Raw genomic sequence first — 25,014 nt, forward strand, 5'->3', positions numbered from 1 at the left:
TTGTACCTCTGGTAGAATGGCTGTGAATCCGTCTGGTCCTGGACTTTTTGATTGGTAGGCTATTATTGCCTCAATTTCAGAGCCTGTTATTGGTCTCTTCAGGGACTTAACTTCTTCCTGGTTTAATCTTGGGAGGGTGTATGTGTCCAGGAATTTATACATTTCTTCTAGATTTTCTAGTTTATTTGCATAGAGGTGTTTATAGTATTCTCTGATGGTAATTTGTATTTCTGTGGGATCAGGGGTGATATCCCCTTTATCATTTTTTATTGCATCTTTGATTCTTCTCTTTTCTTCTGTATTAGTCTTGCTAGCAGTCTATCAATTTTGTTGATCTTTTCAAAAAACCAGCTCCTGGGTTCATTGGTTTTTTTTTTTTTTTTTTTTGAAGGGTTTTTTGTGTCTCTATCTTCTTCAGTTCTGCTCTGATCTTAGTTATTTCTTGCCTTATGCTAGCTTTTGAATTTGTTTGCTCTTGCTTCTCTAGTTATTTTCATTGTGATGTTAGGGTGTCAGTTTTAGATCTTTTCTGCTTTCTCTTGTGGGCATTTAGTGCTATAAATTTGCCTCTACACACTGCTTTAAATGTGTCCCAGAGATTCTAGTATGTTGTATCTTTGTTCTCATTGGTTTCAAAGAACATCTTTATTTCTGCCTTCATTTCATTATTTACCCAGTAGTCATTCAGGAGCAAGTTGTTCAGTTTCCATGTAGTTGTGCAGCTTTGAGTGAGTTTCTTAGTCCTGAGTTCTAATTTGATTGCACTGTGGTCTGAGAGACAGTTTGTTGTGATTTCTGTTCTTTTACGTTTGCTGAGGAGTGCTTTACTTCCAACTATGTGGTCAATTTTGGAATAAGTGTGATATGCTGAGAAGAATGTATATTCTTTTGATTTGGGGTGGAGAGTTCTGTAGATGTCTATTAGGTCGGCTTGGTGCAGAGCTGAGTTCAAGTCCTGGATATCCTTGTTAACCTTCTGTCTCATTGATCTAATATTGACAGTGGGGTGTTAAAGTCTCCCATTATTATTGTGTGGAAGTCTTAAGTCTCTTTGTAGGTCTCTAAGGACTTGCTTTATGAATCTGGGTGCTCCTGTATTGGGTGCATATATATTTAGGGTAGTTAGCTCTTCCTGTTGAATTGATCCCTTTTCCATTATGTGATGGCCTTCTTTGTCTCTTTTGATCTTTGTTGGTTTAAAGTCTGTTTTATCAGAGACTAGGATTGCAACCCCTGCTTTTTTTCTTTTGTTTTCCATTTGCTTGGTAGATCTTCCTCCATCCCTTTATTTTGAGCCTTTGGGTTCCTCTTCTCAAGGAGTATCTTTGTGATATTCTCTGTATTTCCTGATTTGAATGTTGGCCAGCCTTCCTAGGTTGGGGAAGTTCTCCTGGATAATATCCTGCACAGTGTTTTTCAGCTTGGTTACGTTCTCCCCGTAACTTTCAGGTATACCAATGAAACGTAGATTTGGTCTTTTCACATAGTCCCATATTTCTTGGAGGCTTTGCTCGTTTCTTTTTACTCTTTTTTGTCTAAACTTCTTTTCTCACTTCATTTCATTCATTTGATCTTCAATCACTGATACCCTTTCTTCCATTTGATCAAATCAGCTACTGAAGCTTGTGCATGAGTCATGTAGTTCTCATGCCATGATTTGCAGCTCCATCAGGTCATTCAAGGTCTTTTCTATACTGGTTATTCTAGTTAGCCATTCGTCTAATCTTTTTTCAGGGATTTTAGCTTCCTTGCGATGGGTTTGAACATCCTCCTTTAGCTTGGAGAAGTTTGTTATTACCAACTTTGTGAAGCCTACTTCTGTCAACTCATCAAAGTCATTCTCCATCCAGCTTTTTTCCATTGCTGGCAAGGAGTTGTGATCCTTTAAAGGAGAAGAAGTGCTCTGGTTTTTAGGATTTTCAGCTTTTCTGCTCTGGTTTCTCACCATCTTTGTGGTTTATCTACCTTTGGTCTTTGATGATGGTGACCTACAGATGGGGTTTTGGTGTGGATGTCCTTTTTGTTGATGTTGATGCTATTCCTTTCTGTTTTGTAGTTTTCCTTCTGAGAGTCAGGTCCCTCAGCTCCAGATCTGTTGGAGTTTGCTGGAGTTCCACTCCAGACCCTGTTTGCCTGGGTATCACCAGCAGAGACCGCAGAACAGCAAATATTGCAGAACAGCAAATATTGCTGCCTGATCCTTCCTCTGAAAGCTTCATCTCAGAGGGGCACCTGGCTGTATGAGGTGTCAAGTGACCCCTACTGGGAGGTGTCTGCCAGTTAGACTACACGGGGGTCAGGGACCCACTTGAGGAGGCAGTGTGTCCGTTTTCAGAGCTCAGACACCGTACTGGGAGAACCAATGCTCTCTTCAGAGCTGTCAGACAGGGATGTTTAAGTCTGTAGAAGTTTCTGCTGCCTTTTGTTCAGCTGTGCCCTGCCCCCAGAGATGGAGTCTATAGAGGCAGGCAGGCCTCATTGAGCTATGGTGGGCTCCACCCAGTTTGAGCTTCCTGGCTGCTTTGTTTACCTACTCAAGCCTCAGCAATGGCGGATGCCCCTCCCTCAACTAAGCTGCGGCCTTGCAGCTCGATCTCTGACTGCTGCACAGCAGTGAGCAAGGCTCTGTGGGAGTGGGACCCACTGATCTTGGCATGGGATATAATCTCCTGGTGTGCCGTTCGCTAAGACTGTTGGAAAAGTGCCGTATTAGGGTGGGAGTGTCCCGATTTTCCAGCTACAGTCTATCATGGCTTCCTTTGGCTAGGAAAGGGAATTCCCCAACCCCTTGAGCTTCCTGGGTGAGGTGACACCCTGGCCTGCTTCGGCTCACCCTCTGTGGGCTGCATCCACTGTCTACCCAGTCCCAGTGAGATGAACCAGGCACCTCAGTTGGAAATGCAGAAATCACCTATCTTCTGTGTTGATCACGCTGGGAGCTGCAGACTGGAGCTGTTCCTATTCGGCCATCTTGGAACCCTACCGCATGTTTGAGTTGAGGCTTTTTTTGAGGAAACATTAGGCATTTGATGTGGGGGTGACCACCTGGTTCACATAGGGTTCTTCTCTGCACTTGGCTCAAATGAGATCTCAGCCGACCCTGAAGTCAGGGAAAGGCTGAACCCATCTCCTGTATTACTCCCTGGTTTCCTTCCAGAGAAAAACTCCTATTCTCTGTTGTCATCTTTGAAGTCCTGGTGGGGAAGGCAGCAGGTCTTCTGGAGCTCCTCTTTAAATAGACTTAGGCAGAGGAGAGGCCTCCACCCCGCCTCGGCATGCACAAACCTATTAGCACTCTGGTGCCCTGCCAAGGTGGTTTTTTTGGCCCAAACGTGACTGCACATGATCCCATTCTTTCTGGCAGTGAAGCCCAGCAGGATTGACTTGGGCAGGAGCCTAGTTGGTGGTGTGTTTGAACATGGAGAGCACCCTTGAAAAAGAATGTTTTCCAGGAAAGGTGTAGCAGTAAAAAGGACATTTCCCAGCGAGATAGGCTCTGGGTCAGTCACAGGAGGTCCTTGTTGGAATCTTTCAATGAGCAAGCGTGCATGGAGCATCTGCTTCTGCTTGTGATGAGAGTGAGAGCGGGAAGGTGGTGGGTGAGGGAAGACCAGCCCTGGAGAAACTGGTAGGAGGGGAGCTCAGGCGGAACAAAGCCAATGCTGCAACTCAGAGGCCAGCCAGGTGTTCCAAGCACAGAGAAAGGGCTGGCAAGACTCTGGGTGGCGGGGGGGATGGCATGGACATGCAGGTGATATTTGAGCTGTACCTGGAGGATGACTAATTTTCAGAGTGACAGAGAGGGTTTCAGGTTGAGGGAAGAGAAAGAGCAAAGGTGTGAAGTTGAGTGGTGTGTTTGGGAATGGTGAATTTTTTAGAAACCTGGGACTTCTGAGGGGTGAGGCCGGAGATAGGGGAAGGAGATGCTTAGGGGGACTTCAGCACGCTAAGGGTTTGAGAGTGGTTCTTGGCACGTTATCTTAAACTTTTAAAACATTTCATTGTGGACTGGGCTGTAAATCTGTTAGCTTCACATAAAGAGAACACCTGAGATAGTGGTGGTAAACCGGGTGCATCTAGTACCTTGCTTAAGAGCAGGTGCTTCTCAGTTGATGTCCTGCCTCAGCTTGGACAGTGAGCATCTGAGGAAGGAATTAATTCTCTTGTTTTTGCCAGCCCCCTGGTCGCTCTGCTTTTACTGGGCTTGACAGTATGTACATGTGATGTCTTTTTCTCCATTACTGCTGCTTTGGAATTTTCAGGGACATCAGAGCTGGTGTTTATAAACTCTGTGCCTCTTGTCTCATAGAGAAGAGTGCTGACAGGTTTTCTTTTTTCCAGTTCTGTTGCTGGCTTTCTATGGTCAACTTGTTTGGAGGAACTTATGGGCACCCCTGAGTGAGGGAGACAACCACTCTCTGTTGCAAGCAAGTGGCGTGTGGAGTGAGGAGAGTTGAGACCAGGGATGTGCTCATAGGGAATCCATGCTTTGACAGGCCAGGTATTCAAGATATGTTATTCTTGGAAAATTTTGAGGGCTTTGAAAGTAAATCAGATTTCTTCAGAGAAACTTAAATCATTATCTTACTATGTTAAAGCACTCTTACTAATAACATGCGTGCTTTAGTACGCTCTTTTGAAGCTTTTCTAAGATTATTGACTTGTGCCCATTTTAGAATGCTGGGTCCCTTTGTTATGGTGTCTAGAGCAGTACTTTTCCATTGAAAACATTTAATATATGTTGACTGAATGGCTTACTATCTTTATTTACAGTTTAAGTACAATTGTCAGACGTGTAACTGATAAAATTTTCACATTTTTAATAAAGTCAGACTGGCTGTGTAATCTGTATCATTTTCATTCTCCTACCCCTCACTCCCCATGAAAACTTCGTAAAGTTTAATGACAAGGCTCCTTATAGCTCCTAGAAGACAGACAAATAAGGGAACGTTTACAGGCTGCCTTACCTCAAATGCTCTTCATACATTGGCTTTTTAGGGTCATGTCAGTTAAAGCTGGCATAGGCTCTGCCTCATGCCCGTTCTGCAGACTATTATTCTGAGTTGTCATCCCTCTTCTTCCCCTGGGTTTCAAGGAGGATTTTCTAGTTGTGTGTGGCTTTGGGAACTTGAGGAAACTTGCTAACCATGTGCTGAGATCTCCCTGTACTGTAGTCTTATGTGTAAGTTGTGAAACAGAAATGCCTACTTTAATGCCAGGAATGATGGCTCTCGCCAGTAATCCGAGCACTTTGGGAGGTTGAGGTGGAAGGATCACTTGAGTCCAGCCTGGGCAACACAGCGAGACTTCATCTCTACCAAACCAAACAGAACAAAACAAAAATGGCTGGGTTATGGTGGCATGTACCTGTAGTCCCAGCTACTCAGGAGGCTGAGGTAGGAGGATTGCTTGAGCCCAGGAGATTGAGGCTACAGTGAGCTCTGATGGTGCCACCGTACTCCAGCCTGGGAGACAGCATGAAACCCTGTCTTAAAACTATTTCAAGAGATTTGGTGAGGCTGGAGGCCCCTAATGTATACGATCTTTGTTCTAGTCATCTTTTTATTTGCATTCTGTCTCCAATGTGTAGAATGTAGTAGGATTCAGATATTCCCTCCTTTAAGAAAGAGAATTGGCTGAGAATGGCGTCTCCAATCCCATCTTAAGTGAGCACAGCTTGGAAGACTGTGGCCATTTATGCCCAGCCTTGCACAGTGGAGGCAGCGAGCAGGAGTCCCCAAGACATCCAGGACCAAATGACTGACTGGGGGCGTTAAAGACACTGACCCGGCTCCCTTCTCTGTGGGTTTTGGAAATACTGCTCCAAGGGAATGGGAGTCAAGGTTAAAGGAGCTTCCAAATTGCTGTGAGTTCTTGAAATGTCTGAGATGTGCCCGTTGTACTCGGCCATCTGTTTTGTGTGACTTGCCAGCAGGATTTCATTTTCTGCAGTCACTTCTTCTGCCACACCCTGCTATCCATGAGGAATGCAGTGGCCACATTGCTCCCCAGAACTTTGGGGGATCCTGCCAAAAGGCAGAGCTTCTCCACAGGGTCAGGGCAGAAGAGTACTTACCGCAATTCCTGTGAAGCTTTAAAAATTAGGATACTGGGACTCACTTGAGATGTGTTGAACTAGAATTTGGGGGAGGAGGAGTCCCTGCTATGTTGTTGTTGTCTTTTTAAAGCTCCACAAGAGGTGATAGTGTATATCATGAAGTAAGATAGCCACATATGGGCCAGGCACGGTGGCTCACACCTGTAATCCTAGCACTTTGAGAGGCTGAGGCGGGCAGATTGCCTGAGCTCAGGAGTTTAAGACCAGCCTGGGCAACATGGTGAAACCCTGTCTGTACTAAAAATACAAAAAAATTAGTCAGGCATAGTGGCACATGCCTGTAGTCCCAGCTACTCGGGAGGCTGAGGCATGAGAATTGCCTGAACTCGGGAGGCGGAGATTGTAGTGTGCTGAGATTGTACCACTGCACTCCAACCTGGGCAACAGAGTGAGATTCTGTCTCATAAATAAATAAAATTAAGATAGCCACATATGATAAAGAGTTTAAAGGATACATAAAATTAGTTACCAGAAGATCTGAAGAAATTGCCGGCTTAAATTCAGTGATGCATACAAAGAGTGAGTAGTAGTTTTAGAGGAACATATTTCAGAAGCCTCAGATCTTCGAATTTTTTTGCTGTATATTAATGACAATTCTATAATAGTCATTAATATTTGAGATATTTAACTTTTGAAAAATATTTGTGTGCGGAGTAAATTTAAAAACCTCTTTCTTAGCCAAGCAGATGTTTAGGGGAACTTTTTTGAATTCCACTGACCTGTTTAACCAGTTGACACTGCCAACCCAAACATTCTGTTGTGCCATAATTCATATTGTAAAATCATTTTATATTTTTCACTTAAAATTGCATGCGATAGCGTTTTCTATTCTAACATGACAAAGAACAAGAAAAATGACATGGAAGAGGAATTTACTAAATTCAACGAGAGTTTAGGCTTACTGAGAAATCCAGGTGGAAATCTGCTTAAATGGAATTTTACAAGAGATTTGCATATTGAAACCAAACCTTTCTTCCTGTGGTAACACGTTTCTCAAAGTAACATTGAAATAGCAATTTAAGTGTATTGGCCATAGAGATTTATCAGAAAGGAAATTTATTTAGAAAGTTGTTTCCCCCCACCTTTAGTTTTTGTTTGGCAGAGAATTCACTAATTTTTCTCCTTACCTGGGACCAACTTTAGAAAGTAGATAGGAACTTAATGGCAAAGATCATGTTAAATGGTTTTGTGGTTTTAGACTGCATCTTTCTTTTGCAAATTCCTTTTCTGTGAAAGAAAACCTTGCAACTCATTTCTATTTGACATTTTATTAATTTGGTGGGTTTGAGGGAGAATGGTGAGTTTCAGTTTTGAAGTTAAAGAATTTTACAATTTAGGAGGGACTGACCCTACAGATGGCCTATCTCCTGGTTTCCTTGGCCTCAATGGAAACTGCCCTTGTTGATGTTCCAGATGGCCTCTGATCATTGAACCCTGTTGTCACTTGTTAGTCCTTGACATGACTTTTCCCGTAGTATTGGATTCTACTGATCACTCCTCATCAAAGCTTTCTCTTCTGGGTTCCTATGCACCATTCTTTTCTCTTTTTCTTGAGATAGGGTCTGGCTTTGTCACCCAGGCTGGAGTGCAGCAGCACAATCTCGGCTCACTGCAACCTCTGCCTCCTTGGGCTCAAGCGACGCTCCCACCTCAGCTGGTCAAATAGCTAGGAGTACAGGTGTTAGCCACCAGACCTGGCTAATTTTTTTTTTGTATTTTTTATGGAAACAGGTTTTCACCATGTTACTCAGGCTGGTCTCAAAACTCCTGAGTTCCAGCGATCCACCTGCCTCGGCCTCCCCAAAATGCTGAGATTACAGGCATGAGCCATGGTGCCCGGCCCCTTTGCACCGTACTCAACTGCTTTGTTTTTGCTTCTTTAATTTCCTGTTAGGTCCTGCTGTATCTGCTCTTATGTTCCTGGTTCATCCTTGGTGGTTTTCTTTTAGTCTGCTCAGCCTTTCTGGGGGAGACCTCAATAATTCTGTGGCTTCAGCCACCACCCACACTTCAATGGACCCCCCAGGTCTCTCTGAATTCATCCTCCTCTTAGACAATCTTTTGGACATTTCTGCTTGGATGACTCATAGGTACTTTTAACTCAGGATATCCAAACTGAACTCATTTCCCCCCCAGTTATTGCCTGCTTCCTGCTCCCCACTCCAAACCACTCACCCCATGCTTGTCTGCTTTTCCCATTTTGGTCATTGGCACTACTTTCTACCCTGTCACTCAAGCCAGAAAATTTGTGACTCATCCTTCAGCCCTCCCTCAGCCCCATTTTAAAATTGCTGATTACATTTTATCTTAATTTCCTAAATAAAGAAGGAAAAGGCAAACTTAAGTCATTCCACTGTGAAGGGAAAATATCTTGGGCCCCCAAATCACTAAAGCTAAAAGAAAATTCAAGTTGGGAACTACTTAGGGCAAACCTGCCTCTCATTCTATTCAAAGTAATCCCTCTGCTCACTGAGATAAATGCACATCTGATTGCCTCCTTTGGAAAAGCTAATCAGAAACTCAAAAGAATGCAACCATTGGTCTCCCACCTACCCGTGACCTGGCAGCCCCCTCCCCATTTCCAGTCGTCCTGCCTTTCCAGACCGAACCAATGTTCATTTTACATATACTGATTGATGTCTCCTGTCTCCCTGAAATGTATAAAACCAAGCTGTGCTCTGACCACTTTGGGCACATGTCATCAGGACCTCCTGAGGCTGTTTGAAGGGTGTGCATCCTCAACCTTGGCAGAAAAAACTTTCTAAATTAACTGAGACCTGTCTCCAATTTTGGGACTTCACTCCACTAACATTTAATTGTAAATGTTTAAAACTTATCACTGGGCCTATATAAACAGGTGTAATAATACAACACATTAGTGACCATTTCTATAATACACATTTCATGCTAGATATAGTCCTACAAACTTGTCATGTTTTATTTCTGATTTTTCACAGCTGTTCTGAGGTATGTCATCTCTGTTACAAGTGAGGAATCTAGGGTCAGAGAGCTTACATCTAGGCCCAGGGGCACAGGGCCAGGAAAGCATGGTATAGTTGGGATTTAGACCACACGGGCTGGTGTTGGTTGACCTGACCCCAACACCTTTGCCTTTGGTATCATGCCACCTTGTTTTGAGTTGTTTCCATAACGCCACAGCACTGTTGTAGATATCTGGCAAGCAGATTGACTTTGGGTAGCAGTAACTGGTCTTGTTCATATCTGAATCTGTTAATGTATATTTTTTCTTATAATCAGTGGTAAAGACATGACTCTTGATGGTCCATGTCATCTGTGGCTTCATCTAGATACCAGTCCTGGCTCTTCCATGAACTGTCTATTAGCTGGGTTGCCTGAGACAAGGACAGTAGGATCATACTGCTTGCCCTCTCAGAGTTTTTATGAGAAGGAAATGGATTGCTGTACAGGAAAGTGCTTTCAAATTCAGGGCATTTTTGAAAAGTTGTGTTCAATTGTGGGACTTGATCATTTGCTGGCTTACACAAGCCCTCTTTTTTAATAAACGATAATGTGAACATAGAAATTCTCCTGGATTTCTGATGTTGATGCTGATCGTTCTTGCACAGGCAGAAAAGGCAAGAAACAACCTTGTTTTTATAGCACATATAGACCTAAATTTTATTAGTCCTTAGTAAAACTAGTTTAGAACAGGTAAGGATATGATCTACAAAAATCATACAGAACCTTTTTGGGTATAGGCGGGTGAAGGAAAGCAGAGTCTACTGAAGTTGTTTTTTGTAGAGATGGGCTCTTGCTATGTTGCCCAGGCTGGTCTTGAACTCTTGGCCTCAAGTCATTCTCCCACCTTGGCCTCCCAAAGTGCCGGGATTACAGGCATGAGCCACCACAACTGGCCCTGTTTATTCTGTTAAATTGCTCTTGGGAGCATGGATGGACTTTTGTGCTGTACCACAGTGAACTGTAAATTGAGACCTGGCTATTCTGTATTTTGTTTCCTCATAGGTCCCTCCTTTGGCCCTGTTCTGAAAAGGAAATGCTCCTTTTTCTTTATAGGTCTCCCTCTTCCATCATATTTGGTTTTTAAAGTGTGTCTAAGGAGAGGGCCCTTTTAATACATATATAAACCCAATCTACTGTGGAATTTAGAAATTGTGTAACTTTCAAAGTCTTGGGTTTTGTTTGTTTGTTTTTTTAAACGAAATTGCCCTGTAAATTTGGGGACAGTGCTGTGTATTTTGCAGAGTTGTTTTGACTGAACTTGACAGACTATGGAGCACAGTAGGTCCTTGGCAGGTGGTAGCCCTTCCCATCCAAACTTACTTATCAGAGGCCTAAATGTTCAGATTTTAAAAGGGTTACACTGGTTTATGTTAAGATTCAAGAAGAATTTATGTAAGTGTTGAGAAAGGGAGGGAGGAGAGTGTATGATAGCAGTGGTTCCTGGGAGTGTGCACCATCAGGGACCGCTTCATCAGCAGCAGGAGAGCTGTACCCCAGACCTAAAGAACCGAATTCCAGGGTGGGGTCCAGCAGCCTGCCTCTTAACAAGTCCCCTGGGTAACTCTGTTACACTTAACTGGCCTAATGTTACAGATTTCAACCTGAAGTCCACCGGAGGGATAGTGAGGACCTCCCCAGAATGGTGGAAGCAAATGGAGAGGAGCTGGGACTGGTGAGACAGAGCCCTCTTTGGCTGTCTACCAGACAAGGAAGGGAGGCCATGAGAAGGAGGAGGGGCTTTAAGTTTGGTGAACTAAAAAGGATGGTGCTTTATCAGCAGGAACCTGGACCCAGACTAGTGAGTGGGTTTTGGAAGTAGGGAGAGGAAGATGGGTTTAGTTTTGGACATGTTGAGGTATGTGTAGCCAGGGTTGATGACAGCAAGTTGGAAATAAAGTTGTGTAACTGTAGCACAGATAAAGAATGGAGAAACAGATATGTGACTTGCCTACATAGAGGCAGCAGTTGAAGTGAGTATTCTGGCCATTTTTCCAAGGGTGATAGCACAGAGAAACGAGAGCCAAGAATAGACTGATGTGGGATTGGCTGCTTGGGAGTACAGCATTTGTTTCTCTTTCAGAAGAATAAGTGAAAATGCTTAGGAATACATAGTGACATATTTTTTTGTTTAAGAGCCTCACTCTGTTGCCTAGGCGCAAGTGCAGTGGCATGATGAGAGCTCATTGCAGCCTCGAACACCTGGGCTCAGATGATGGTCCCACCTCAGTCCCCCAAAGTGCTGTGACTACAGGCATATGCCACCTCACCCAGCTAATTAAAATTTTTTTTTTTTTGTAGAAACAAAGTCGCACTGCTGGTCTCAAATTCCTGGACTCAAGTGATCCTCCTACCTTGGCCTCCCAAAGTGTTGATTACAGGTGTGAGCCACCACACCCAGCCTGTGATACCGTTTTAAATTAAACCAGGTTATCAGAACAGCATTGCAGTTTTGCCATTTACCTTTAGGCCCCATGCTGTGTAACAGAGACTTGTTCTTGGATGTTATTTTATCTGGAAATCCAAGGCTTAGGGTGCCAAGGCATGGTTTTAGTGCCTGTCTTTCCTCCAGAGGAAGAAGTGGAATGAGGTGTTAAGAGCTAAGGTGTGACCTTAGAGCAGGCTACTGAGATTCTCTAGGTCTCAATTTCCTTATCTGTCGAAAGAGGATAATTATAGTTCCCACCTGGTGGTTGTGAGGACTAAACAGGAGGATGTCTGAAATAAGTATCTCTACTTCTGCCATTGCTTTTGTGGTTGGTTGCTGGATTTGTGAAGTAAAGGCCGTCCGTTTGTATTAATAAATCTTCCATTTGTATTGATTTACAATATCAATGAGAATTATAAAAAGTGATGTCAATTGGAGATGAATGCAGTTTTATTTTTAGTGAATTATCAGTACATTGAAATATGGGCTTTATTAGGTTTGTGAGAAGGCAAAAGAGTTGGCTTGAGAAGTTTTACAGCATAAAAACAAGAATCAGATATTTCAAAAATTATTTTATATCCAGCTTTGTTGCAGACTCACATATTTTGCTGTACCAGGAAGATGTTTTGCTGAGACCATGAAAACTTAGTACATCTGTGCAACATCTTCATTATATCTAGAACAATTTTACATTCACTGTCTCTAATTCAAAGCCATTCAAGAAACATGTGTCTTGTTTTCCACTGGGTTCTAATTGGGCTGTTTTTCCTTAGTGGGAGACATTTGGACCACACACTTACATTTAGGAAATAACTTGGTAACTGGGCTACATGTGCAAGAGTGTATAAAGAATGGTCTTAGTGTGGAAAAAGCAGCTTCTGCAACTCCCTTTTCCTCCCCAAGAAAAGTAAGCTGTGTGTATGTGTGTGTGCATGTGTTTTCTGTGCTGCTTCACAATAGTGAGTTTTGTTCTTTAGGTCTGAGAGATGTTTCATACTGTCTGTGTTAATAGAAGTGGTGACAGAATCAGTGATCAGAGGTTTCATTGCAGAGTTACTAAGAGCTTTAATTGAACCTTTCACTGGGTTTTAGAGGAAAAACATCTGATGTTCATACATGGCACGTAACATACCTTCAAGTATAAGGCTTGAAAACTTCATAGGTTTGATTAGTTTTATGGGATCCCTACAAGTAACATGTCATCTCCACCCATAGGAATTAACTCTAATTCCAAATTTAGTTGAAGTGGTGTTCTCTCTCTCTCTCTTTCTTTCTCTCTGTGTGTGTGTGTGTGTATGTGTGTGTGTGTGTTAGCTTGCTGTTGGGTTGGGTTTGAATGCTTTCAGTTTAGTTGAGAACTACCACCCCAGCTCTTCCAGAACTGCACGAGGCTTGCACCATTCTGGGAAGTTTGGCTGCTGCCACAGCTGAAATACTGAGCCAGACTTAGGTTATTTTATTAGTCTAGAAAGAGTATTGCGCTCTTGCAGCTGTTCCTAACCATGAAAACAAAAACCATCTCGGTTACCCAGGATCCATGAGAAATTGGCAATGGCCCAGTTTACGTCCATGTATTTTGGACTCTGAATTATATTTATCTTCCTATGGGCATCCCCTGATTTAGGGCATGCAGCTGGGGAATGACCTGTGACTGTATGAGGCAGTGGGGGCGGGAGAGGCCAAGCCTTGGGTACCACATTCACTAGGAAGCCTGATCCAGTTAACCAAAACACTGCAGTTTCCAGAGTACAAGTACTTTCAGAAAGAGTGAGGAGAGCACCAAGAAAACAGTACAACCAACAGCATGTATTACAAACACCTGTCTCAAATATGAAGTGTGGCGTTTTGTTTTTGTACATGGTCTCTCACAGTAAATTTCTGGAGTCTTTTTCCTGTCATGCCAGGCCTGGTTTTTGTAGATAGTAATTTGGTGGCGATGGACTTTCTTGATAAATAGGGCTTTTACAGACTATCTGAAAATGAATCATGGGACTTGCCTTTAATTGCTAGCAGTGACGTGTATGTGACATACTCCCTCCTGCTAATGTGTGCCAGTCAGTAGGTTACTGTTTAATTTTCTGAATTTTAATGGGATGATACAGTAAGAAGGCGCTCCCCAGAAGTGGGCCCCTCAATCTTGGACTTCCCAGCTTCCAGAACTGTGAGCCAAACAGAAGTTTATAAACACATTTCTATTGTTTATAAATTACCCTCTCCATGATATTCTGTGACAACAGTACAGTACAAAATGGACTCAGACAAGGGATCTGTAAACTTGGATGGGTGGAGAAAAACTTAACTGTATTTTCACTAACCTCTGGCCAAAATATAGCCATTGCTCCAATCATGAAAGTGGGCGACCAACCACGTAAGATCAACAGGACATGTAACTTTGTCACATGGAAATTAACTGATTTTTGTATCACGTTGTGGAAATAATTTACAATACATTTATGCCCATCACTGCTTTAAAAACTGCAGTAGTTATAAAACCTGCTGCTGTGTCTTCTTTATGCGTTAAGCACGCTTTGGTATATCAGGTTTGCTTTTTAAACATTTTGCTATCTGTGTTTCAATATAATTAGTTTTCTTTGTAATAAGACTTTCTACTTAAAAATCATTCAAAAACACTCTGAAGGTACAGATTGCTAAAGCCATCCATGGCACTTAAAAAGTTATAGATTCATGCCTTGGATATGGCACCCTTGTGTCTTTCTCATCCTTGTTTGAGACTAGATTTGTTAACCTTTTTTTTTTTTTTTAAAGTCTTAACATACTTGGCCTTTGTTTTCTAGCATGACTTGTCTGTGACTTTTATCATCTGGAGCTCTGGTATTCCCCTTTTGGGGCTGTTGGAGTTAATTAAAAAATTAAGCCTTCAAGTCCAACAGAGCTTAAAGGAAAAAAAAAAAAAAGAGAGAGAGAAAGAAATAAAGCCATTGTCCATGCCCATATGCCCTTTCTCACAGGCTTCTGTGAGACTGCTTACTGCAACGAAATGTTTATGGCCAAGAATGGTTTCCTTTACAAATTCCAGAGGAGAGCACAGTGATGCATATGCTGATATCATTGCTTTAGCTATGGGAAGAGATGATGCTGTGTGGCTTGTATGAATTTGATCAGCTCTCCACTGCAGTATCACTGCGGGTGTATCTTGGTTAATTTTGAACTTGATATCCAAGGTTAAAACCTCACTAAATTTATTAGACTGTGTAAAATTGCCCAGAGAAAGACATTGAGATCATTAGGCCGTTTCTCACTGCATCCTGTCACCGTGTAACAAGCTTTATGCAATTTATTCACAAGAAATGAGGCAGTTTTCTGAGTTTTTCTTGAATACCATGGTTGCTGAGTTCTGGGTAAGTGTTAGGAATAGGAGCAGCCTTACTTGTATGACACAAAGGTGTCTGTCTCCCCAAATCCTCCACATTGGCATTCTAGCCAACTCCCAGGGTTCTCCCCCTGGGGGCTAATGAACTCACGAGCTTGCCCATTTTGGCGTGTGTTCTGTTGCATGGTACCTCCAGGTCACACGTGGACGACATTGTAGTTTGAAATAACTGATTACTCGGGGACTGTACTGTAGAGGTCTCTCAATGGAGGCAGTTTTTTTTTCCAGGATAGATTTGCAGCATGGGATGCTGCTCTAGGAGTGAAGTGTGTGTGAGCATGTGTATGTTTGGCCAAAGCCAATTTATTTTTTCCACCTGTTGAGCAGCTTGGCCTTTGTTTGACTCTCACCACTCCCTGGGGGCTGGTCTCTCTTCTTTTCAACTGAAAGGGGAGGCCTACTAGACTGACTGCATGGTCAGTCTGGGGGTCCAGACTGCCTGGATGCACCCTGAGCTGTGTGACCTTGGGCAGGTCACTAGCTTGTCTGTGCCTCTGTGGAATGGAGATTAACAGTACCTTCCTCAGATGGTGGTTGTGAGGATTTAATGAGTACATGCATGCTAAGTGCTTAGAACAGGGCCAGGCATATGGTTAGTGGTAAATAAGGGTTGCTGGCTGCACATTAGAATCACCTGGTGGAGTTTTAAAACCCTGCATGGGTATTGAGAACTCCAATCCAAATGAAATTAGGGCCTGGGGAGGTTATAACCTTGTTCAGCAAGTCATTGCACGTCACTAATGAGTGGAGGAGTTTTTTTTGATGTCTTATGTTCTGGGCATTAAGTGAAAGATCCATCTGTCAGCTACATGAGCAAGAGATCGTTCTGTGATGAATAGCTGCCTTTCACAGGCATCTTTGAGGCTGTCTGACCCTTCACTTTGAGGCCAGATCTAGTGCAATTTTAAAATTTTAATTTCCTTAGGTTTATAATACCAGATTTCATTCAGCTGGCACTGATTGATTGAGTGCCTTTTAACACTTTTTGAAAATGTCTTCAAGGTCTCTTCTCTTTCTGTAGTAAAAGCTTATCACCCATATAGTGACCTCCTCTGAGGGGTTCCTTTTTCATCTGTGATGATGGTTTATTATGTACTGTGATTACAGTGGTCTTAGGAACAAGAAAGTTTCCCCCTTAAAAATTATAATGCCTACAGTTGGAAGAGACCTGAAATGATCCAGTCCAACAGGAAAGGGAACAGTATTCTTGGTGAAATAACAACGTGTCCAGAATCACTTTGTATACATAATGCCTCTACCTGTATTCTGAGAGTTGTAATTGCACATCAGGAAGGTGGGCAGTGTAAGTTGGGGATTGTAGCTCTGTTGTATTGACACAAGTGGGAAACAACAGGAAGGAGAAAGCAAAAGAGAAGAGAATGTAATTCTGAGTGTGGTAGTTGTGGAGCTAACTGCCATAAGGATTGGGACTTGGGTTTCCAGTTACACAAGAAAATACCCTATGGCCCTAGCCACGCCTTCCACAGAGTTATGTGAGAGGAGGAGACCACACTCAGACCATGGTTCATACTCAAACCCCAGGTGGTTCTCCAGGAGCTTTTTAGCTGTGTGGCTACTGGGGCCCTGAGGTGATGCTGGTGTCCATAACTGCTACACTTTCATCCTCGTGCAAAGCATCCCTTTCTTTGAGGCATGTATTCTGTGCTGTCCTCATCACCTCCCTATTCTCCCTACCTCCAAGTTCATTGAGGACTTTGGAGGGAGCTGTTCAGTGCCTGAGATTTCAAGTCAGGCCTGATTCACATCACAGATTTGCCTTTACTAATCCTGTGGGCTTTATCATTGTCCGGAATTGTTCCACATCCAAAATTTAAAAATTGATTATAAAGAACCAGACTCTTTTCAACTTCCCCATTCATTTATTCTGGCTGTGTTTGTTCTTTGATCTCTTTGAGACACCATACTTTTTCTCTCTGGCTATCCTGCCTCTCAGGGCTTCATCCCCTTCCTGACCAGCCTTGATTCCACAGCACACCACTCTGAGCACTCCTGTACTGGCCCCTGCACTGTGAACTCCTGACCATTGATCAGATCCTGCATTCACTGGACCATTCCTGGATAGTTCTTGGGGCTGAGCATCAGAGGAGGGAATTGCACAGCACAGCTTATTTATTTATTTAATTATTTTAGCCCAAGTGCTATTTATTTAAAAGAGCAAAAAACAGTGGAGGCCTCCTAGGGACAGGATGAAACAAAACAAGCAGTGCAAGTCTGCCTCTAGCTCAGCATAAAAGCTTGTTGCCCCACTGGGCCATCTTGTTGATGGGCATCTTGGAGAAGCAGTCAGACTGCATTGTAGGCAGCAGTTTTCTCCAAAGCCTCGAAAGGGCACATGAAAGCCTTCAGATGTGGGAACTCATTCAGGCACTTGGGGTCAAACATGCGGTTCTGATCCAGGACGTCATAGATGGGAAAATCCACAAAGGTGAGCTTTCCCTTGCAAACCGTGAGAATTTCTCCCAGGAACATGGAGAATTGTTTCAGTTGTTCAGGTAGCTGTTCCAAGTACTGAGGTTTCAGGGTTTTTTCTGTGTGTGTTTTTTGTTTTTGAGACAGAGTCTCGTTCTGTCACCCAGGCTGGAGTGCAGTGGTGTGATCTCAGCTCACTGCAACCTCTGCTTCCCGGGTTCAAGCAATTCTCCTGCCTCAGCCTCCCAAGTAGCTGAGACTACAGGCATGTACCACCATGCCCAGCTAACTTTTTGTATTTTTAGTAGAGACGGGGTTTCGCCGTGTTAGTCAGGATGGTCTTGATCCTGACCTTGTGATCCGCGAGAAAAGAGAAGCCTCCCAAAGTTCTGGGATTACAGGCGTGAGCCCAGCCAGGTTTCAGTTTCTCATGGTCAGAGTTGTAACAGTGCTGTATCCGTTGTGTGTGGAAATTGGTTGCTTCGTTCTCTAAAATGTCCACTTAAATCTTTTCAGTCTCACCACACATGTGCTTGCCAGCAGTGTAGCACAAGATGGCATTGCTCTGGGTGACCTTGTTCTTCCCATCCATTAAGTTAGGCAGATTAGGAAAGTGCAGGTCTAGCTTGAATATCACATCTAGCCATTGGCTTCAGTCATAGTCAGGAGTTTCCTGGCACGTGTGCCATTTCTCCTCATAGGACGTATCCGTGAACTACAGGAGCAGGCAGATGTTGTGTGCCAGCCCACAAATATTCCACTAACCCAGAACCATAGATGAGTTGCACGATGTGATTTTGATGATGTTACTTGTGAGCCTTTGAGGATAGGAGCAGTTTCATAATCGGGTGTTGTGGCCTGGTCTGCAGCCTAGTTTGGATGATCAGAGCTGTTTAGCTGTCCGTTTTATTGTTTTTGGTTTTTGTGAGACTCTCCCGCTGTTGCCCAGGCTGGTTTCAAAGGCCTGGGCTCAAACGATCCTCCCAAAGTGCTGGGATTACACGTGTGAGCCACCATGCCCAGCCAGCTGTCCTTTTAATCTCTTACTTGCCCTCCTCTCATCTACAGGGCTATCCTACACCTTCACGGCACCTCTTACCTTGTTTTTACCTTGTAGAGAAAATGGAGGCATGAATGTTTTTAGCTTCCTGCTCATGTTTGTCCACATGTTGTCTTCCTCCTCTATCAGATTGCACTTGCCTTTGGGTCCCTTGTGGTTTGGCACAGGGTAGCTACGTATGAATGCTTGTAGAATGAAACGCTGCAATTGCTAACCCAACACTCATTCCTTAATTGGAAAATTAGGTTGTAACTCAATTTCTGCCACTTGCTGGTCCAGGAGAGCCAGGGCAAGTTTCTCCATTGCTCACAGCCTGTAGAAGGATATTAATTTTACTGAAAGTTATTAAAGGATAACAGTCTGTTTTTAGGTGCAATCATTCCCTTTGAGAATTATAGATTAAAATTATGTTTCTCCACAACCATTCATTGATGTTGAAATTGGAAAACAAATACTTTGCTGGGGTGGGGAGCAAGGCAGGGTCTGACCATTCAGAGGCCCACAGCCTAGTGAAGGAAGCAGGTATATAAACAATTAAAATAAGATGAAGAAGGCTTCTAAGATGAGTTGATTCTGTGGTGTGTTTTGAAGTGGGCTTATGAAATTCTTTTGCTTTCTCTAATAGATCTAAACATCTATGTAAATACCTGGATGATATACAGTACTAGTGACAATATTGGAGTTTTGTCTTCTAGTTAGCAGTGTTTTGCTGCTGTAGTAGGGAGGTAAGTCTCAGCTAGGGAGCACACAGGTGACAGGGAACTGAAGACAGCCTGTAAGTGAACAGGAGCTCACTGCAAGACTGAGCTCTGCCTTGCACAGTAGCCATTGGCCTGGCAAACATCATGATTATTGCTGGAAATGCTGCCCTTTCTCAGCTCTTCCTTTTTTGAAGGAGAATGTATTGATTTCAGATTTTTGGCTACTGTCTTTGCACTTATCCCTTCTGTGTGCCTATTTGAAATACCCAAATAAAACCTACCTACAGCCAGTGCTTCTGAAAGCCTGATATTTGAGCAGATCTTACTATGTTAAATGTGCATTTTTTCATGTATACACCAAATTATTTTGACCATAAAGTTGGGAATTAGTACTTGGTACCAGAATTCTTAAATTATTAGTCCAAACTCCTTGTTGGAAGAGAATTGCTGTTGATTTTGATTTCCCTTCCATAACAACCCTGCCACTCATTTAAAGACTTTTTTTTTGAAGTGTTTGTTGTGTGTAATGTGTATTGCTAGATGCCATGGGGGATTTGTGGAGTTCAACATTTTTCACCATAATTTTGATCTATCATCATATTAGAACAGGCAGGGTGTAGAATTAGAGAAAAGATATCTTTTGACCATTGTAGCCTGAGAAGGCTTTATGGAGGAGATGGCGTTAGAATTTGGATTGAGCAATTCCCTTTACAGGTATATAAAGATGGCTCTCGTACTTAGAAGGAAGCAACTTCTTTCATCTTTTCCTCCAAAAGTGAAATTTTCTTTCTACCAAGTACTTATCAAAGTACTAATTTTCTGGCAACTTGAAATACTGGCTAAGGTAAGGTGTTTTTGTTGTTTGTTTTGTAGAAACTCTTCCCAAAACAACCTGTATGAATGTACAGAATATTTTAAATATAGGTTGAAGGTGATTTCATGACAACAGTTTCCACTTAATTTTAGTGCATCAGAACTTAAGCATTTGATTTCCAATTTCATGCCCAGAACTCTTCTAAATTCATATTACTTGTGACTGTAAATTTACTATGCTTTTTAATAACTCATACTTAAATCTGAAGTATTTTTGCTTAGGACAAAACTATAAAGAAAATAATAGTAGAATAGAGGTTCAATTTGTAGAATGGGTTGTTGAATAAAGAATGAATGGCTGGATCTATGTGTCTTGGAGAATAAATTATAGTTTAATGTCATGTTTTCCAGCTCTGCAAATTAAGAAAAATCAGGCTGGGTGCAGTACCTCATGCCTATAATCCCTGTGTTTTGGGAGGCCAAAGTAAGAGAATCACTTCAGCCCAGAAGTTTGGAGACCAGCCTGGGCAACCTAATGAGACCTCCATCTCTATTAAAAAAACAATAAGCTGGGCCTGATGGTACATGCCTGTAGTCCCAGCTACTCCGGAGGCTGAGCCGGGAAGATAGCCTGAGCCTGAGAGGACAAGACTGCAGTGAATTGTCACTGTCATGGTGCCACTGCATTCCAGCCTGGGCAATAGAGTGAGACTCTCTCTTTAAAAGAAGAAATATGTAAAAAAAAAAAAAAAAGAACCAAAGGCCAATTCTTTACTTATCAGAATTACTTACGGGTTGTTCTAACCATCCCCCGACCCTGACACACTTTTCTGGATGAAACATCTGGATCCTGGAGAAGGTCCATTAGTTGTTCCCAGTGATATTGGCAAGGTCTCTGTCAATTCCTAGGATTTCTCTATTACAGTGGGGAGGTGTGAGAGAAATCCTGGAATGTCAAAAACTTATCAAGGGCTGGCTTTTCCCAGCCTCCTAGGATCTCCTAGGAATGATGAGACATGGCTCTTGCTTTCAGGAAATTTCTGTGTACAGGGTTTTCCATGAGTTTCTAGCTAACAGCTAGTGCCCTGTCTAGCAGACCTCTGTGTGTGTGTGTGGTCTCTTATACTTTGTTTTCTCTTATTTGCTTTAGTCTGTATTATCTTGTAGGCTGCTTCAGACTCCCTGCTACCACTACTACTTTCTCGTGGTAAACTGTATGTTGCTAATATGAAGAACAGTTCTAAAGGTGTCATATAGAAGGCATGACTGTTAGGTGAGTCAGACTAACTAGGTTTTAAGAACTTTTTAAGCTTCTAACACTGAGGATGTTTTTGATGCTTCTTTGAAGCAAAGAAGGAAAATTTCTTAATTATATGTACCTTAGTTTACAGAGTTTCACTTGTAAATGTTGCTACTCTGGCTTTATTATTTTTTGACAAAAGCAGCATCTTCAGATAATTTTGCTTTGAGGCCAGGTGGATAGTTTGATGGGAGAAGCTCCTTCCATTAGAGCGTGCACAGAGTGTGTGTGTTTAGGTATTTGGGGTAACTGGACTGAGGTTTTAAGGTTAATTCAGATGTGGATATGAAGAGATATTGCTAAATGCAGCATTTGCCTCCTAATATCTCATTGTCTGATGTCACATGGATTTAACTGAATTTTCTTGCATTCCTTGCAAGTGTGAATATATAGGAATGTTCTTTGTCAATTATAAACTGCTATAAATGTTGGTTAATTGCTTGATTTGGAGGAAATCGTTCATCTGTGTTCATTGCAGCCTGTCAACAAATACTGAGAACAGGGTGGGTGCGAAGCCTGTGTTCTGGCTTCTGTTTGAATCTGTTAAAGAATAAACATAGTCCCTGCCCTCAGCTCCCAGATTCCACTTGAAATTGTGTCAATAGGCAGTATGGCACTCCAGAAGAGAAACATTTTGCTGCTAGTACTCTTCTGTGATCTCAGACAAGGTGGTCATGGCTCTGATATTGCCATTGTGATTACAGGCTGAAATAGATTTTGTCTTGTTTTGGAATCATCTTACTGTTTTGTCTAGGGTGCTTTTTGTTACATTTTATATGCCAACACAACATGCTGTGCAGAATTCAAATACATGATGTAGAGAGGTTGTGCCTGTCCCCAAAAACTGGGTGTGCTGAAGGAGAAATAATGGAAGTAAAAGTAAGCTTTTGATAGTCAGTCTAACTTCTGGGGGGCTTGAAAGAAGAATCTGTGACATTTGGGAAACTTACATGTTAAATGATAGTAGAAATTTAGGTGACTTCAGACCTTTGGCCTTCTCAGAGTAATGTTATCTATTCATCTTTTCTTCTCAATGAACATTACAGGAAATTTACTTCTGTTAGTCATTTTTAGTTGTGGTGACCTTTAGTTGTAGTAACCTAGAGGCTGGTCTTTCCTTTTGTTGGGGCTCAGGACAGGATACCTCCCAATATGGCACCTTGGCATATAAGAGAAACTGCAGAAGAAAGGAGGTCCCTCTGACCTCCCCTTGCCTTTCTCCCCTGAAGCATGGTCATCAGGGAATTCTCTGACCTATCTCACCTGACAGTGAGTTGTAAGACTCTCATTCCAGAGAGGTCCTGCCCTGTACCCAGAGGACAGGAAGAATCTGGACAAGCAGGCCTTGCTGAGGGCCCCCACCCCAATTATTAGGCCTCATTCCCTTTTTGTTCAATCATGCTTCTGCTTCTATGTGGCTGTTCATTCTTCATTGTACTTAAGCCTAAAAATTCAGTTTCCTGAGTCTCTGGATCCTCATTTCCGAAGGCTCCTGTGTGATGCAAAACTTTGGTTGAGTAAATTTGTTATGCCTTTCTCTTGTTAATCTGTCTTTTTGTTATAGGGGTGTCAGCCATGAACCTTGCCATGGGTGAGGAAAAGATATCTTTTCTCCCGTACACTCTTCCTCAAAAGTATGTAATGGAAAGAAATGACATCTGACGTTCTTCACATTTTCAAAGACTTATTCTGAAGTATTTAGGTCTAACAGTACATTTGTTCTACTTATTGTCATAGAGGCTAAGGTTTTATGGGGCAGAACTTGAGGGATTGTTTGGTCAGTATTTGAGTTATATCTGTGCCTTTGGTCTATAATATAAAGTAGGCCGGGTACAGCAGTTCACACCTGTAATCCCAGCACTTTGGGAGGCCAAGGCAGGCGGATCACCTGAAATCAGGAGTTCGAGACCAGCCTGGCCAACATGGTGAAACCCTGTCTTTACTAAAAACATAAAAATTAGCTGGGCATGGTAGTAGGTGCTTGTAATCACAGGTACTCAGGAGGCTGAGGCAAGAAAATCACTTGAACCCAGGAGGTGGAGGTTGTAGTGAGCTGAAGCTGTGCCACAGCACTCCAGTCTGGGCAATAAAGTGAGACTCTGTCTCAAAACAAAACACACACACACACACACACACACATATATAGTAAAAAAGAACAGTATTTCTTATGTTTTATCCTGTGATACTTGTCCATAGGTACTTCCTTACCACACAGTATGTTGGGCTTGTCATTTAATCTGCTGAGTCTGAATTACTGTGTCAGAAAGGCTGGTTTGCGTCATTTCTATTTGGTTCACGTCCATGATGGATCAGTGTTCACCCTTTTAGGGGAAAAATGACAGTAGTTGAAGTTGCTACTGGAAGGGAAGTGTGATGATGCAGAAGAGGAGAGCCTGCTGGCTGCCTACACAGGTGGGTTTCACGGTGCCATTTCCATTGAGGAATTTACCACTGTCTTCCCTTTGGTCTTCAGAAACTCAGTATTCTCCATGTCTTAAATTGATGGTACTGGACAAAGTGACTCCCTTTAATAAAGCAAAGTTCATGAGAACTTTTGTTGAAAGCTGGAGTACTGATTTGTTAATTTATTCTCAGAATTGTGTCTGTCAGCAAGCCAGACAGTTGTGTGAACTGGACCAGCACACTCTCTCCCCACTGTTTGCAGACTAAGAAAGGAGCCAAATTACGAGGTGCTTCTCAGTGTGAACAGAACCAGAACAAGAAGTAGTTGTATCATACCAATGTGTGACAGCACCCAGCTGCAACAGCCCAATGTGTCCATTTCCAGAATTGAATGTAGGGATATGTGTTTATAAGTGTACAGATACTGTCTGGCATGCCAGATAGTCTTCTCTGGAGTGTACTATTGTCATTGGCCTCTATGGCCTATTCCTATAAATGCTATTTCTGATCATCCCCCTTTCGGTGGGCATAGCCTGTATGTCCATTGGTGACTATTAAGTTCCAGTTATAGGTTTATAACTGGCCAGAGATGATTGAGACTTCCAGGTGACTTTGTATAGCTCCACTCTGATCTGTGTTAATTTCAGAATTTAACTTGTTGGGAAGACTTACATTTTTCCTTTCCACTCTAGGGGAGGGGAGGATAGTTCCTTATTTTTGCACTCGGGTATAGTCAGTTCAAGTTGCTCTAGGTCACAGTTTGAATAGCTTTTTTAAGAATATAAAATTTAAGCTATTTCCCTAGAGTTGCTATTTATGGAGGAAAACAGGAACTGGAAGAAGTATTATAGCAGATATTTGATAGCCTCTTTCACTTAAGACCACTGATGTGGAAGGTACATCTATCCTGAAAATAGGTGAGTGCCCCAAAATAGGAAAACAGGGTGTCTGGGATGAGATACCAAAGTCAGTGTCACCTAGTCCTTGCCCCATGGGATGCCTATTCTAAGTGGCATGGTAGGTCTACTCTAACTGGTGATGACCTGGGTGATTAATCAGGAGCAGCTCATGGATGTGGTGGGACCTGAGCTTGGTCAGTGATCCAGGTAAACATACGGCTCTGGAAGAGTTCACCAAGGCTTGGTGCAAGGGACCTTGGACGAGCTTTGGTGGCATGGCTCCGTCAGTATTTTTCTCATATTTTTTAGGTAGTTTTTTCTAAATTATAAACCCCAAAGTTGGTTGGTTGAAGAATATGTCTGTGTTTACCAGGTATCTATTTATTATTAACTGTTACTGCCATTTTTTTTATACTACAGTATTTTTCATTGTTTCTCTGAAGTGTGCTTGTTAACAGAAGTTTGTATCTTCCATCGGTTCCTTGTGGAAAC

At 42.5% G+C, this 25,014-nt stretch overlaps 1 protein-coding gene and 1 pseudogene across 5 annotated transcripts in view; one reads left to right on the forward strand and one right to left on the reverse strand.

Moving 5' to 3' along the window:
* TANC1 (tetratricopeptide repeat, ankyrin repeat and coiled-coil containing 1) overlaps nucleotides 1-25,014 on the forward strand; it is a 262,804-nt gene that overhangs the window by 70,519 nt on the left and 167,271 nt on the right. The gene's annotated exons all lie outside the window — the stretch shown is intronic.
* LOC112635834 lies at nucleotides 17,160-24,799 on the reverse strand (annotated as a pseudogene).

This window comes from Theropithecus gelada, chromosome 12 (assembly GCF_003255815.1).
Source record: "Theropithecus gelada isolate Dixy chromosome 12, Tgel_1.0, whole genome shotgun sequence".
Taxonomy (NCBI): Eukaryota; Metazoa; Chordata; class Mammalia; order Primates; family Cercopithecidae; genus Theropithecus; species Theropithecus gelada.